The sequence below is a fragment of the Heptranchias perlo genome, chromosome 23 (assembly GCF_035084215.1).
Source record: "Heptranchias perlo isolate sHepPer1 chromosome 23, sHepPer1.hap1, whole genome shotgun sequence".
NCBI lineage: Eukaryota > Metazoa > Chordata > Chondrichthyes > Hexanchiformes > Hexanchidae > Heptranchias > Heptranchias perlo.
Genome location: NC_090347.1, coordinates 19282353 through 19298550, shown reverse-complemented (window position 1 = coordinate 19298550; position 16198 = coordinate 19282353).

Here is a 16198-nt window from a genome sequence, read left to right as displayed (position 1 = left end):
AAACAACCCCAGCTTCTCCAGTCTATGCATGTAACTGAAGTCCCTCATCCTGGAATCATTCTAGTAAATCTCTTCTGCACCCTTTCTAAGGCCTTCACATGCTTCCTAAAGTGCGGTGCCCAGAACCGGACACAATACTCCAGTTGTGGCCGAACCAGTGTTTTATAAAGGTTCATCATAGCCTCCTTGCTTTTCTACTCTATGCCTCTATTTATAAAGCCCAGGATCCGGTATGCTTTCTGAACCGCTTTCTCAACCTGCCCTGCCACCTTCAACAATTTGTGCACATATACCCCCAGATTTCTCAGTACCTGCACCCCTATTAGAATTGTACCCTTTAGTTTATATTGCCTCTCCTCCATCTTCCTACCAAAATGTATCAGTTCACACTTTTCTGTGTTAAATTTCATCTGCCAGGTGTCTGCCCATGCCACCAGCCTGTCTATATCCTCTTGAAGTCTATCACTATCCACCTCACCGTTCACTACCCTTCCATGTTATGTGTCATCTGCAAATTTGGAAATTGTGCCCTGTGCACCCAAGTCATTAATATATATTAAGAAAAGCAATGGTCCCAGTACTGACCCCTGGGGAACACCACTGTATACTTCTCCATTATCACTATCCATGTCACTCTGATCAGCTCATCGGATGATAGTAAGATTACCAACTTTTTTTTTACTTCTGATGAGGCTGATGTATTACTGCAGGTAGTTTAATATACATTACTAGGGTTAGATAAAGTAAGACGGGAGGAGGCTCACATGGAGCATATACACCAGCATAGACCAGTGGGGCCAAATGACCTGTTTCTGTGCTGTAAATTCTATGTAATATGCTTACTATTATCCTCATTGAGTTTATTTACTGCAGATATTATGCAGATGAATTTGGCAGGTATTCATATAGCAGGCCAACATTGCCCCTTTATAAGAGTTTATTTTACTTACAGTAATTTCTCCTCTGCTCCCCACATTGCATAAAAAACCCAGTTCCTGATTCCATCCTCAGTACTTTCAATGAAGGCAACTGCTGAATAGACCAAAGTGATATAACAAGGGAAGAATTTAAACAAATATAAGCACGAAGCACTAAAAATCAGAGAAATGTCGGCCTGGAAATTGCAATTGGCGTGCTGTGCAGGAATAAACTGTGGGTGGCTAAACATTTCTGCAGGAATTTATTCCTGTTGATTGACCCACAATAGGGCTGTTTTCAGTCTGTGTTGCTTTCTCTCACTTAGTGGGCCATTCGATGAAAAGGGAGCAGTATTAATCTTTTAAACCAGCTGTGAATTACAATTAGGAGACAGTTAAACACCTGAAGTAGAACTGGGAAGACAAAGCTCACTGATTACTCACCAAATTGCTGCAGCTTTGGGCATCACTGAGTGAGAAAAGCCAATTTGACAGGCCAGGGGCTGAAAACCCTTCTGCAAAGATTTCGGGAGAGAAGGTACACAATTAAGGAACTAATGATCATCTCTTCCCAAAAGCATGTGATGCATCAGGCGCGAGGTAGCTCAAAGCAAGTAACACCAGTTCAGTTACAATAGTGTCAGATGTAGCTCAGTTCAGGGAGGTCTTGTGTCATCAGCATCCCTAAGTAAAATGCTTCAGTGACCCAACACACTCCTTCTACAACGGAATAACTTAGGAGTAGTAGGTTAGGTGTCAGTCATCTGAAACAAGCACTAAGGGGCATCACCATATTAACTTAAGCTACCAACATTCACAAACTATCCAAAAGAGGAAATAAATGCCCCACACTTGACTTGGACATTATACTGAGGATTTATTTGTTATCGGTTACAATATAGTAGGAGCCATGCATAAGATGAAGAATTGTGTTTGTATGTAGGACAAAGTGGTTTGAGCAGATATGGTTTGCCTTGAAAGAAATGGTGTAGCTGTGGCACTCTTTAAAAGGCATTTGGAATTAGTGCCTGGTGCACCAGTCTTCTTTGCTGCAATGCTGGTATCACTGCCAATTGGTGCAAATGCAGCAAATTAAAATTATTCTGTAAACCCCGGGGGCATTGTACTGTCATATCACTCCCAATTGGGTACAGATGTGAACCATTGCTTCTAGATATCAATGGTATTTTTGATACTAATTCTGGTTGAACATGAGCATTGTTGCATAGGGAAGCTTTAATCTTGTACCACCCTTCCAGTTCATGGCTTTAAGATGAAGGCAAGTGAGAGCTCCTGGGAAGCAAGCATTGACCAGCATAATTCAATGTTGATGGTCATCTACAATATTCACATTGAGATAAAGAAATATCTTTCAGGTCACATACAGCACAGCATTGTGTAAAGTGCCCTGAATGGCAGCATGGGTGCAGACAATGGTCTTCTGGATTCTGGGAAAGCTATCGGTTCTGCAGGATTTTGTTGCCCTATCATGATAATAATGTTGGTTAGAGGCAAGAGTGACGGAGTCATTGGCTCTTACGAATGACACATCTATGATCTCCTTGTTACATTTGTGGTCAGCAAAGTGCCTGACACTGCCAGTGTTCCCAATGCTAGACTGAAAGGAGCCTAATATATAAAAACTGAGGGATACAATGCCTTTGATGACCACTGGAAGTACTGTATTGATGTTACATCATGTGTGGAGGTCTTTATGAAGCTCCAGCTCTGACACAGTCGCCCAGTAGCCAAAAAAAATTTGCAAATATTGAATCATTTATGTTTAAATGAAGACTACAGCTATGTCCCTGTAGTAACATTCTGCACATCCTTGTGGCAATACTAATGCCAAATCTGCAATGCAACTCTGGAAAGAACGTGAGAGTGAGTGCAATCCTGTTCAAATTATGCACTATCTTGCATTATCTACAATCTTGCTGCCTATCTGTAGATTAAATCTTTGAAGGATCTGCCACACTGCTCAGTTCAAGTCTGTTAGTATGTCAGCTAATTTATGGCTTTACCAGCACATTTTGGGTGAAGACCTCTTATAGTAGACGTCAAATCTTGTGAAGTAAACATATGTTAATAGAATAAAAGATGATGGTGGAGTATATAATTATAAACTGGTAAGATGATTTATTTCCCATGGCCACCAAGGCAGATCAACTCCAACTCCTGATTCATCTCTGTCCTGGAATAATTAAGGGTGCTTTAGGGACCAATGATTGAGAAAGCCGAATTGCAACATTCCATGTAAAACCTTCATTATAACCACAAAGATGGCCACAAAGATGGCTGCCGGTATTCTGTAAACCAAAATACATGGAAAAATCTAAGTGAATACATCTGGACATCATCTGTCTTGCTGCTTAATAGAAGAACAAAGATTTGTATTGCAGACGCTTTTTTCACAGAATTCCAATTAGCTGGATGTATTTCTGGAAATAAAATTTGAACCTTAACAGGCAATTTGGTTATTATTATTTTTGTTAATTGGTACAATTAATGGGGTTTATGACAAATATATAATGATGAGCTTGTAAATATACTTTAAAAAACTATGATTTCTTAATCTAACCCAATGAATACCTATCTGTACACTGAGTGATAAAAATGAACTTCTTTCTGACAATGGTTCACAAAGTGAGTTTCAGGAACAGCCATAAATGGAGGTGTCATGTGGAAATTAGAAACTTTTGAGAGGGAAGGAAAATCAGGTCATGATTGAACTCTTGCACTTTCCAGAAGTTGGTTCAAAACAATGGCAATTGCAGAGGCCAGGCAACAAGACCCCATCCATATTATTAGGGTGCATTTAATGGTACATTGAAACTATATAGATGGAACTCAATGTGAATCACACCAGAATTTGAAAGAAAGAACCTGCATTTATATGGATGTCCAAAGTGCTTTGCACCCAATGATGCACTTTTGAAATGTAATCACTGCTGTAATGTAGGCAAATGCGGCAGCAAATTTGTACTGGCTGAGGGATAAATGTTGGCCAGGACACTGATAGAACTCCCCATCTCTTCTTCGAAAATAATCTTTGATGTCCACCTGAGAGGGCAGCCAAGGGCCTCCATTTAATGTTTCATCCAAATGGCAGCATCTCAGGCAGTGAAGCACTTTCTCAGTACTGCACATACGTGTCAGCTCAGATTATGTGCTCAAGTCTCTGGAGTTTGAACCTATGATCTTTTGAGTCAGAAGCAAAAGTGTTATCACTGAGCTAAAACTGACACCTTTCTTTTGAGTTTGAACTCTCCATTCACACTGTCACCTTCAAAACACAATCAGAGCTCAAGGGCAATCCTTTGGCAGTGACATTATGACATCACAGCATCACAACACATGCAAACAAAACAGTGTAGTTAGTTTTTGTGCATGTTAAGATCACTTCTAACTTAATTTGCAGGAGGGACAATCATCGGGGAATGATTTGTGACATTAAAAAAATTATTCTTGTCACTGCTAAACCTTGCCCTTCGGGTTACAAATTGCAGAAAACTATGTTTACACAGATGTCTGAGATTTGCAGTTCAAGTCTGAAGCCTTCAAGCAGTGAGTTTAGACAATCATGTATGGAAATTCTTTAACCTGCTATTGACCTGGTGTACACACTACCTTTAGCATCCCTGACAAGAAAGAACTTCTTTGCAGCAATGCTAAAGATGATGAGCGATTGCTCTCTGAAATGAAACAATCAACATCAAACTGGTAGCTGCATTTCAGGTTTCAGCCAAGTGGTTCCCTATTTATACCAGAGTGTCTATTGACACTACTCTGTCAGCCAATGAGTTGGAGGTGGGTCGGGATACACGTCCAGACTCACAGCAGTCTATTTTACAGCAAGCAAAGTCTATTTACTCAGCACATGACAGCAAACAGTCTACAGAGTCTATTTAAAAATACTCTCTACGAACTACAGCAAACAGAACTCATGACTGAAGCAGGGTGATTACTCCTCATGTCAAAAGCAGTGTGATTTTTCCAACAAAATGCAGTGAGTGGAGGATAGTTACATAATACAAATTGATTATTTCTCCAGCAAAAAGTAATGAGTGGAGGATAGTTACGTGGAAATTATGTGTGTAAAATCAATCCCAGCCACTTATAGCAGTACGGTTTCCAGGCATGATTGATGGGGGGATTTACCCAATCATCTTCATTCTGGCTGGGGATAGTGTTGTAACAAATGCAGCTTGTTTATACTGCATGTCAGAAATTTAAGTTCTACTTCCCAGCAAAGGGCTGCACACATACAAAAAGTTCCTCTCCCCTCAGTTAAATTTTAAAGTCTTAAGCAGTGAAGGCAGCAGTATCACATTGTATAAGCACTTAAACTAATTGCAGATAGGTTTTTTTAAACAGTAGGTTTGACACCACCCTAGAGTTACACTGAAAATGTTGTCAAACTGAACTGATTTAAGACTAATTCCTCTAACATGTCTCACATTGCTTCTTTATGGATTTAGGTCACACTGTTAATCCAAATTTATATTACAACTTTAGCCTCTTCTCCACTCTTCCATCTTAGTTCAATTATCTCCCTGCCCTTTAACCTGAAGAGTGCCCTTCTCTTGACTCCCCATGTGCAACATCAGAGTAGATTAACTACTATTACAAATAATATCAAATAGCAGGGATTGAATTGAAGGTTGTAATCTCATCTGAGGGCTCATCTAGTAATTAGAAACTGCTCTGGGTTCACTTTCTTATTTTATGATGCTACCTGCATTCCTCAAGTAGATTACTGTCACTATCACTCATAGGTATCCAATATTCTAAATGTAATCCCATTTGTGTTCACCGTCAGAGAAATTATGCTAAATCCATTTAACGCAGTACTGAAAGTAGGAACCATACATTCCAATCAGGTTCATTTTCTGCACATGAAGAGGTATGTCTCATATTAATTGTGTTGATAATCTCAAATAGGCAGTGTGTAATCCCTCAGTAGGTTTCCTCCTTCCAATAAAATCTTCTGTCCTGCCCGAACCTGTCATTGATGCAGTACCTTCCATCTCTTCAGAACCTTGGCGATATTTTTAGATGTTTATCGATGGCAAATGGGAGGCAAATCATCCTCTCAAAAGAGGTGCTTCAGATCCAATTCGGCATGACAAACATTGTGACTTTATAACATTGAAAATACAGTTAGCCACCTTTTTGTTTTGTCTGAATGCACTGCTCCTGTTAATATAGGCAAACTAGGCTCTGCAGTCAAATTGTGGGGTGAATTGACATGGCCAATGTCTCTATGCCTGTTTCTTGTCTTCACAGTACTGCTCCACTCTCACTTTAATCATGGAGTAGTGGGACGTGTATACATACAAATGTTGCCCCACATTACCAAGTTCCCAATGTTCTGCCTGTGTGAAAGTACCAAGCAGTGGCCACACACTTCCCTGAAAGGAGATGGGGGGTTGGGGCATGAGAGTTCCACAAACTGCTGTTGTTCATCTATAAAGCAGGAGGAGAGTTGGTAACTTATCTTTAAACCTCTTATTCAACAGGAAATCCATTTCCTCTCAGAGCTTTCCCAACCTGCATGACTGTAATGCCTCTATCTAATTCTTTTACTGATATACGGTTATTTAAATGGTCCATCTGTTCATTTGTCAATTTGAGTGGGTTAAGGTTATCCAGGAAACTGAAGCAGGGTTGGGGGGGGGCTAGTTGTTTTGTTTTTAGGATAAAAATTCCAACAATTAGTGGATCAGAACAATAATTAAAAATGCAACAATTTTTCAATCATTAATATTGGCAATGTTTCCTGTCCTGGGTATATTATGCTGTGGAGGTCACCTTAGCACCAAAATCAATCTTTGTTCTATAATATAATTAACATGAATTGCAGGGGCCAAATTGGAACCAAAGTAAACCAACCTGAGGAGTTGGTTTCATGCCAGTTCCAATTTGAGTTGGTGCCAGTATAGCCAGTAAGTGGCTTACCCCCAATTAACTTGATTAGTCCAGCCAAACAGATCATTTGTGAAATATTTGTTTGTTATCCAAAACAAAGATATAATGAATGAAGCCAAGAACTGAATATTAAACAAATTAATCCAGCATCATTTCCTACATGCTACATTGTAATGATGCAATGCAATGTTACTGCAAGAGCAAAGCTTTAAACTTAGATAAGCATTCTGCACGAGGAGGGCAGAATATCAAACCTTAATTTGTAGATTTACAATGAGATTTATAAGGAGTCTGGGTGATGACCCAGGTTTTAGCCAAGGCAGTAAACAAAAATCTGTTTGAAGAAATTATAGTCCTCATCCCACTTTTAGGATAGCTTTTGAGGCATTCATATGCTTTTATATAGTTAGAAGTCACTTATAGAGAAAATGAAAGGACAAAAAGATGCAATAATAATAACAATGTCTTAAATAATTGAAGTATCCTGGAGGTAAACGATATCAAAAATAATGTTCCATGGAAATTAATGGAAAGCTCTCAATGTAGACTTTGCGCCAATCTGATTAAGTTATCTGAAATTGAACAAATTAAACAGGTTCTTAAGCTATCTCCTTAGCAAAACTGATATCTAATGTAATATTTTAAACAAAGGAATGATGGTTAGTATGAAAGAACATACCTCAGAGGCACATTAGCACCCTGTTCTAGCGTACCGCTGAATCATTGACACAAGCCGAATACTGTACCATCAATACAAATTGAACCAGCAATATTTCACACTTCACTATATAGGACTTTGACCTAAATTACTGATGGATCTTTAGCAAATAGCCAAAGGATTGCTAAAATTTCTTAACTGCAACTTTGTCTCAGATACTCATTTTTATTCTAAAAAAATGGACCCAGTTTTCTCCTCAAGCCACTAGCAATGTATTTTATGCTACCAGCAACTGTTTCCACCCATTTCCCAGCAAATTACAAGAAGTCTGGAAATTATCCAATTGCTATTTTACATTTATAAATACTTTAGTTAGGATCGAATCCACATGGCATTTTTGAATTGATGCTGAGGGGAAATTGAGGGGGCTTCACTAGGGTTAATACCAGGCTTCACCTGTTGTTAGCTTTTGGATAACAGATACCAGCAAGGGAGTTAAAAGATATAGGTAAATATTTTTTCTTCAGGACTCCCAGTGCAGAGTTTCACATGGTGGGAGCACATATTAGGAATTCAGGCATGTGGGCCCCACGATTTTCCAGCCATTAATTTCCCATGCATTGAGAGTTCTGGAGATGCTGTAAATCAGAATTAAATGATTTATAAATTCCATCTCAATTCAAACAAAATTTACTGGCTCAATCTTATTTCTGGCATTGTTTGTTGTATAATAGACTGCAAGTATTACTTGTTTACCAAGGTCAATCTCTTACCAAGGGCTTGGGACTTTGTTGGTGGGCGTCTATGTGAGACACCAACTTATCAGTGCAATGGTTGCCACCCATTTGGATTCTGACCAAAGAGGCCAGGCCAGGCCAATTTTTTTCAGCAATTTGTCAGTTTTTTTCATTTTAATGCACACAGGGCAGCGAAAGTTCAGTTGTCGAGGTTTTCGTCCATTTTTTGGATCTTTTTTATCTTGTATTGTAGGCTTTACACTAAAATATTAAAAACCAAGACTGATTGAAACTATATCCATGGCTGCAAAATTACCAAAGCTTGAAAATAAAGTACAGCAGCACCAACAGGAAAAGGAGCTGTTGGTCTCAGCTATAAAGATGCAAAAAAAAATCAACAGAAAGCCGAAGAGTTCAGATAAATACTTCACACTGTAACTGGAAACCAGAGGAATGTCTCCAAATATAAATGGAAACAGATACACTAAAAACTGGATACAAAAATTAATATAAAATATACGACAAATACTGAGCAATAACAAGAAGCCAAAGGCACTGCATCTAAATTTACAGATAAATAAAGAGCCAGCCAAGAGGCAGGGACCACTAAATCCTGCAAGAAAAAGAGAATTCACTTAAACAAATACATTCTCTATAATAGGTGAATGTTGAGGCCACGCAATGGTTGAAATAATTTGTTTTAGTACAAATTTTAAATAAGTTTTCCATAAGCTATGCACCTGTCCTGCTCTCAGCCCTGCCTGTTTCTGGAATTGGCAAATAAAATCACAACCCTAACAGTACAGCTACTTGACATCTGTGTGTTTTGACAATTAGAAATGGAGACAAGGGAGGAATTGCATTCCTCCTCCAAACAGAGGGGAAGAAAGAGGAAGAAAACAGCTTGTAAATTAACCTGGGATAAATGTTTTAACAACAGCTGATGGAAGATGACCAAGGAAGAAATGTCCTTTTCTGTCAGTTAATATACCCATTTTAGTTTCCATTGTATTTTGAATTGACAAGTGTTTCTACAGATATAATTCTGCAACAAATGAAACGATCAGAGAAATTATTTGCTTTATCTCAAGGTACATCACATCGGCTTCCAATATATCATTGGATAACTGGGCATGTTTTTATCATTAGTTTTCACTGTGTCCAAAATACTTATTACTAAACTATTAATCCATGGATAATGTGAAAAGACAGCAATTGACACAAAACTCAGTTGCCCTAAATTGTTTGACTTGTTAGGTGTTCTCTGCAGTCTTGGATGGGATTAATCCCAAATAACTAAGAGCAATTCCTAAGATTTTATTTGATCTTCCAGATATATATTCAATTTATGAATAAGGGGAAATTTCCATTGGAATGAATAGAGATACATATTACTGCCCTACTTAAATATGTTTGCAGGCCAGTTTCAATCTTGTCTGTTTCATTAGACATTTTGGAGTGTATGGGGAATGAACTCCATTAACAATTAATTCACAAGTGTCTCGTGCAATCAATTTGAATTATGGCAAATGTTCAACAAGCTTGTTGAATATAATTGGTGAATGGTAACAGAGAATAAGCAGGGAAATCTAAACATCTTGTTTTTATTGACCCTCCTAAAATCATTGATCCAATTTTGCAAAGTTAATTGCAAAATGTTAGAGTATCATACCGCTATAATGGTGTTACAAAATCTTCACACCATGCGGCAAAGGAACGGGCTTTGGTCTAGGGTCTAACATTTAAACAAAGGCAATCATGTAGGTATGAGGGGCGAATTGCTAAGGTAGATTGGGATATTAGATTAAAAGATAGGATGGTAGATAAGCAATAGCGAACATTTAAAGAAATAATTCTCAACGAATATATATTCCCTTGAGGAATACAAACTCCACGGGAAAAGTGATCCAACCATGGCTAACCAAAGAAGTTAAGGATAGTATTAGGTTAAAAGAAGAGGTGTACAATTTTGCCAAAAAGAATAGTAAGCCTGAGGATTGGAAGGGTTTTAGAAACCAGCGAAGGATGACCAAGAAACTGATAAAGAGAGGGAAAATTGAATATGAGAGTAAACTAGCAAGAAATATAAAAACAGATTGTAAGAGCTTCTACAAGTATGTAAAAAGGAAGAGATTATCGAAAGTAAATGTGGGTCCCTTAGAGGCAGAGACAGGAGAAATTATAATGGGGAATAAGGAAATGGCAAAGACATTAAACAAGTATTTTGTATCTGTCTTCATAGTAGAAGACACACAAAAAAAACAGAAACATTGGGGAGACAAGGGTCTAATGAGAGTGAGGAACTTAAAGTAATTAAGATTAGTAAAGAAAAAGCACTAGAGAAATTAATGGGACTAAAAGCCAATAAATCCCATGGACCTGATGACATCCTAGAGTTTTAAAAGAGGTGGCTGCAGAGATAGTGGATGCATTGGTTTTGATCTTCCAAAATTCCCTAGATTCTAGAACGGTCCCCGTGGATTGGAAGGTAGCAAATATAAACACGCTGTTCAAGAAAGGAGGGAGAGAGAAAACAGGGAACTATAGACCAGTTAGTCTGACATCAGTAGTAGGGAAAATGCTAGAATCTATTATTAAGGACGTAGTAACAGGGCACTTAGAAAAGCATAATATGATTAGGCAGAAAACAGTTTTTTTTAAAGGGAAATCATGTTGGACAAATCTATTAGAGTTTTTTGAGGGTGTAACTAGCAGAGTAGACAAGGGGGAACCAGTGGATGTAGTATATTTGGATTTTCAAAAGGCATTCGACAAGGTGCCACTCAAAGGTTGTTTTACAAGATTAGGGCTCGTGGGATTGGCATAATATATCAGCATGGATTGAGGATTGGTTAACAGACAGAAAACAGAGAGTAGGAATAAACGGGTCATTTTCCAGTTGGCAAGTTGTAATTAGTGGGATGCCACAAGGATTAATGCTTGGGTCTCAGCTGTTTGTAATATATATCAGTGACTTAGATGAGGGGACTGAGTGAAATGTATCCAAGTTTGCTGATGATACAAAGCTAGGTGAGAAAGTAAGCTGTGAGGAGAACACAAAGAGGCCTGACATAGACAGGTTAAGTGAATGGGCGCGAAGGTGGATGATGGAGTATAATGTGGGGGAATGTGAGGTTATCCACTCTGGTAGGAAGAATAGAAAACCAGAATATTTTTTAAAAGGTGGTAGACGAAGAAATGTTGGTAGTCAGAGGGATTTGGGTGTCCTTGTACACGAATCACAGAAGGTTAACATGCAGGTACAGCAAGCAATTAGGAAGGCAAATAGTATAGTACCCTTTATTGCAAGAGGATTGGAGTATACAAGTAAGGAGGTCTTGCTGCAATTATATAGGGCTCTGGTGAGACCACACCTGGAGTATCATGTACAGTTTTGGTCTCCTTACCTAAGGAAAGACATACTTGCCTTAGAGGGGGTGCAACGAACGTTCACTACATTGATTCCTGGGATGAGAGGGTTGTCCTATGAGGACAGATTGAGTAGAATGGGCTTATGTTCTCTGGAGTTTCTAAGAATGAGAGGTGATCTCATTGAAACTATAAAATTCTTAGAGGGCTTGGCAGGGTATATACTGAGAGGCTGTTTCCCCTGGCTGGAGAATCTAGAACTAGGGGTCATAGTTTCAAGATAAGGGGTCGGCCATTTAGGACCGAGATGAGGAAAAATTTCTTTGCTCAGAGGGTTGTGAATCTTTGGAATTCTCTACCCCGGAGGGCTATGGATACTCAGTCGCTGAGTATATTAAGATCGATAGATTTTTGGACAATAAGGGAATCAAGGGATATGGGGATAGGGTGGGAAAGTAGAGTTGAGGTAGAAAATCAGCCATGTTCTTAATGAACGGTGGAGCAGGCTCGAGGGGCTGTATGGCCTACTCCTGTTCCTATTTCTTATGTTCTTTTGAGTTCAGAAGCATAGCCAAACATTTCTATGAAGATTTGGATATTCATCTGCCATTACATAATTCCATGCCATGAAGCTAAGATTTGCTCATAATATAAGCAGGATAAATGACCCACAAAAAGAAATAAAGTTTTGTTCCTAAATTTTACACGTGGGAGTGAACAATTTAATAGCAGGAATTTTAAATAAAGAAAAATCGCCTGTTGATAAGACAATTAAAACACAAGACCTTGCTTGACTGCTTACAGTGCAGCCTGTTTTGTGACCCCACTGGTAATAGAAAAACAAATCAAGTTTGATGACATTTACACTACATGTTGTGCACAGTTCGAATAATGGGAAATTCATAAAGAAACATTTATTTCAAGTCCTTCTATTGAAACTGCTTACTATGATATTGGGTAAAATCACAATCTGATTGCCCTGTCTATTACCATTATTGCTCCTACTAAACAAGCTGTTCTGTAAACAACCATTACTTCAAGTTCTCCATGGCTGGCAGCAGGAATTTCCTGCTTGATCACCCAAGGTCTTTAACAGCTCACCATTTAGGTATGTTCTTTTCTAAATAAATCAACTTTGTAAACAACATTGTCTGATTATTGTAAGCCTGTATAACTAATTGTTAAGGTCACACTTGGATTATTCTGTACAATTGTGGGTATTCTATCTTCAAAATAACACTGATTGTAAAGCTTCAGTAAGGATTCAGAGAAGCCTGATGAGAATGATTTCAGGGGTCTGAGTTGTGAGGAGAAAAGTGAAACATTTGAGAGAAGACACAATGTAGAGCTATATTTCTGAAAGGCATAGATAATGTATGCATAACCATAATATTTAACTTAGACTGTCACCATTTTCCAATCAAGGTATTGAGTTCGTATTTAAAGAACATGAGCGCTTCCACAATTTCCCTTTAGAAAGATGACGCTCAGTATGATTACCGAGCATTACTGATATTACAAAGTGTACTCAGTTACTGGCTTTGCATTTGCCTTAGTGGCACCATGGGTGACGTCATGGATATGCTAGGTTACATAATGATCACTGATTTCACACTGTCGACAATCCTGGGACTTTCTGCAATTAATTGTTTGTGATGAATTCTTGGCTTATGTTGGACCTGATGATGGGAGCTCATCAAAGCAAACGCGAGCAGCTGTTAAAGGGTTGCAGCTAAGATTTAAAGGGATGTAGCCACTTAAAGGTAAATGGCCACATATTGGGGTAAAAATTGTTATACAGGTCACAGAGTTTTGATGGCTGGTGAACAAGAAGTGTTGTTGCATGAAGTGGGTGTGAGGAGAACTGTCCTGTTTGGTGTTCGAAGGAACGGTCCCCAGAGGACAGCAGTGCTCAGACCTGACAGGAGGTGGTGACCAAGGTCAACAGTGTGCACATTCCCCACAAGACCTGGCAACAGATGTGGAAAAATATGGCACATCTCAAGGAAAGTGCCAAGGAAAGACTATCCAACAGTACCATATACTAAGTATATATGGAACAAAGCGTTGCCTGTAAATCTATTCTCTATTTCGTGCTGGCTTATGCCAAGCCTTCACTGCCAAGCCCTCACACAACCTAATGGCTGTTTTATTGCTTATCATGCATGCCCATAGTACAGCAATGCACACATGAGCTACAACGTACAACTGACACCATTGGGACACTCATGTTGTCAAAGGGCTTCATCCATAAAATCATTGCATTACAGCCTATTTGCAAGATGCTGTTTAATTATAGACACACAGGAGGTCCACAATGCTGCCATCAATAGCCCTCCTACTCTGGGAAGTACAACAGTGGAGCTAAGTTGGTCAGCTGTATCTGCTGTGGCTTTCGGTTGGGAAAGTAAACTGAGTGCTGACCATACTGATCTGTGCATCAGTCACTTAATTGTTACACGTGTAAAGAATCATACAACACCAGGTTATAGTCCAACAATTTTATTTGAAAATCACAAGCTTTCGGAGATTATCTCCTTCGTCAGGTGAGTGTGGGATTCCTTGAACGTTTCGCATTTATAGTCAGAGAACAATACCTGGTGATTACAGATAATCTTTCCAACTGCCCATTGTCAAGGCAATCAAAGTGTTCAGACAGAGAGGTGTTACCTACAGGACCATCGAATATACAAACGGCCAGAACACAAGACAGAGAGAGAGAAGGAGAAACATCCAAAAGGAAGAGAAAGACAGAGAATGACCCGTTGTATTAAAAACAGATAACTTTTATTCGCTGGTGGGGTTACGTGCAGCGTGACATGAACCCAAGATCCCGGTTGAGGCCGTCCTCATGGGTGCGGAACTTGGCTATCAATTTCTGCTCGACGATTTTGCGTTGTCGTGTGTTTCGAAGGCCGCCTTGGAGAACGCTTACCCGAAGATCGGTGGCTGAATGTCCTTGACTGCTGAAGTGTTCCCCAACTGGGAGGGAACCCTCCTGTCTGGCGATTGTTGCGCGGTGTCCGTTCATCCATTGTCGCAGTGTCTGCATGGTCTCGCCAATGTACCATGCTCCGGGGCATCCTTTCCTGCAACGTATGAGGTAGACAACGTTGGCCGAGTCACAGGAGTATGAACCATGTGACTCGGCCAACGTTGTCTCCCTCATACGTTGCAGGAAAGGATGCCCTGGAGCATGGTACATTGGCGAGACCATGCAGACACTGCGACAACGGATGAACGGACACCGCGCAACAATCGCCAGACAGGAGGGTTCCCTCCCAGTCGGGGAACACTTCAGCAGTCAAGGACATTCAGCCACCGATCTTTGGGTAAGCGTTCTCCAAGGCGGCCTTCGAGACACACGACAACGCAAAATCGTCGAGCAGAAATTGATAGCCAAGTTCCGCACCCATGAGGATGGCCTCAACCGGGATCTTGGGTTCATGTCACGCTACATGTAACCCCACCAGCGAATAAAAGTTATCTGTTTTTAATACAACGGGTTATTCTCTGTCTTTCTCTTCCTTTCGGATGTTTCTCCCTCTCTCTCTCTGTCTTGTATTCTGGCCGTTTGTATATTCGGTGGTCCTGTAGGTAACACCTCTCTGTCTGAACACTTTTATTGCCTTGACAATGGGCAGTTGGAAAGATTATCTGTAATCACCAGGTATTGTTCTCTGACTATAAATGCGAAACGTTCAAGGAATCCCACACTCACCTGACGAAGGAGATAATCTCCGAAAGCTTGTGATTTTCAAATAAAATTGTTGGACTATAACCTGGTGTTGTAAGATTCTTTACATTTGTCAACCCCAGTCCATCACCGGCATCTCCACATCATTGTTACATGTGGGCAGCACATCGGCTGATAATGGAGATGATCCCTATTCAAGGCTGAAGGAGATGGAGACAAAAAATTTGAAGAAGGTGACTATGACTGCAGCTGGCAGTACCATCCCAAAGGGGTAGGTCGGCTGCAGGTGTCCTTACAGCAGATAGCGCAGATCTGCAACTGGCTCTCTGACGACCATTAGTCTGTGAAGCAAGTTCACATAGTTATTGCCAGGTAGGTGGTCCAGAAGCTGCAGATGTGGTTGTTGGCAGAATGGTGGGTGTGGGCAGACAAATCTTGTGCCTACTGATCTCCTTGGTATGCCTTCTTTCGTTATTTAACACTTCACTCATGAGATACTGTTTTTGTGATGCTTCAAAACCAACCTCCAAAATTAATTTTAACCTGACTTTCCAGCTGCTTTGCTGCTCCCTGACCTCCTGTGATAGTTTGTATTTCAAATGTACTGTTTACAGGTCTCTTCTTTTTTTTAAACTCATGCTGTTGTGCTGAAATCTTGGCAATGTATCAATTACAGTTTGCTTCCCTGACAATATTCAACTAGTTCAGGTTCTACAAAAGCATTTCTTACTTTCGCAAAATTTTAAAAAGATTAATTTTTCATAAATATGCCAACAAATATTAAAAGAGAAACTGATACTAAAAAGCATTGGAAAACAAAAACCAATAATACCTGGGTCTGTTTTAAGAGCTCCATCACTCATGAGGTTTCCCATAGGCCTACTGCAAA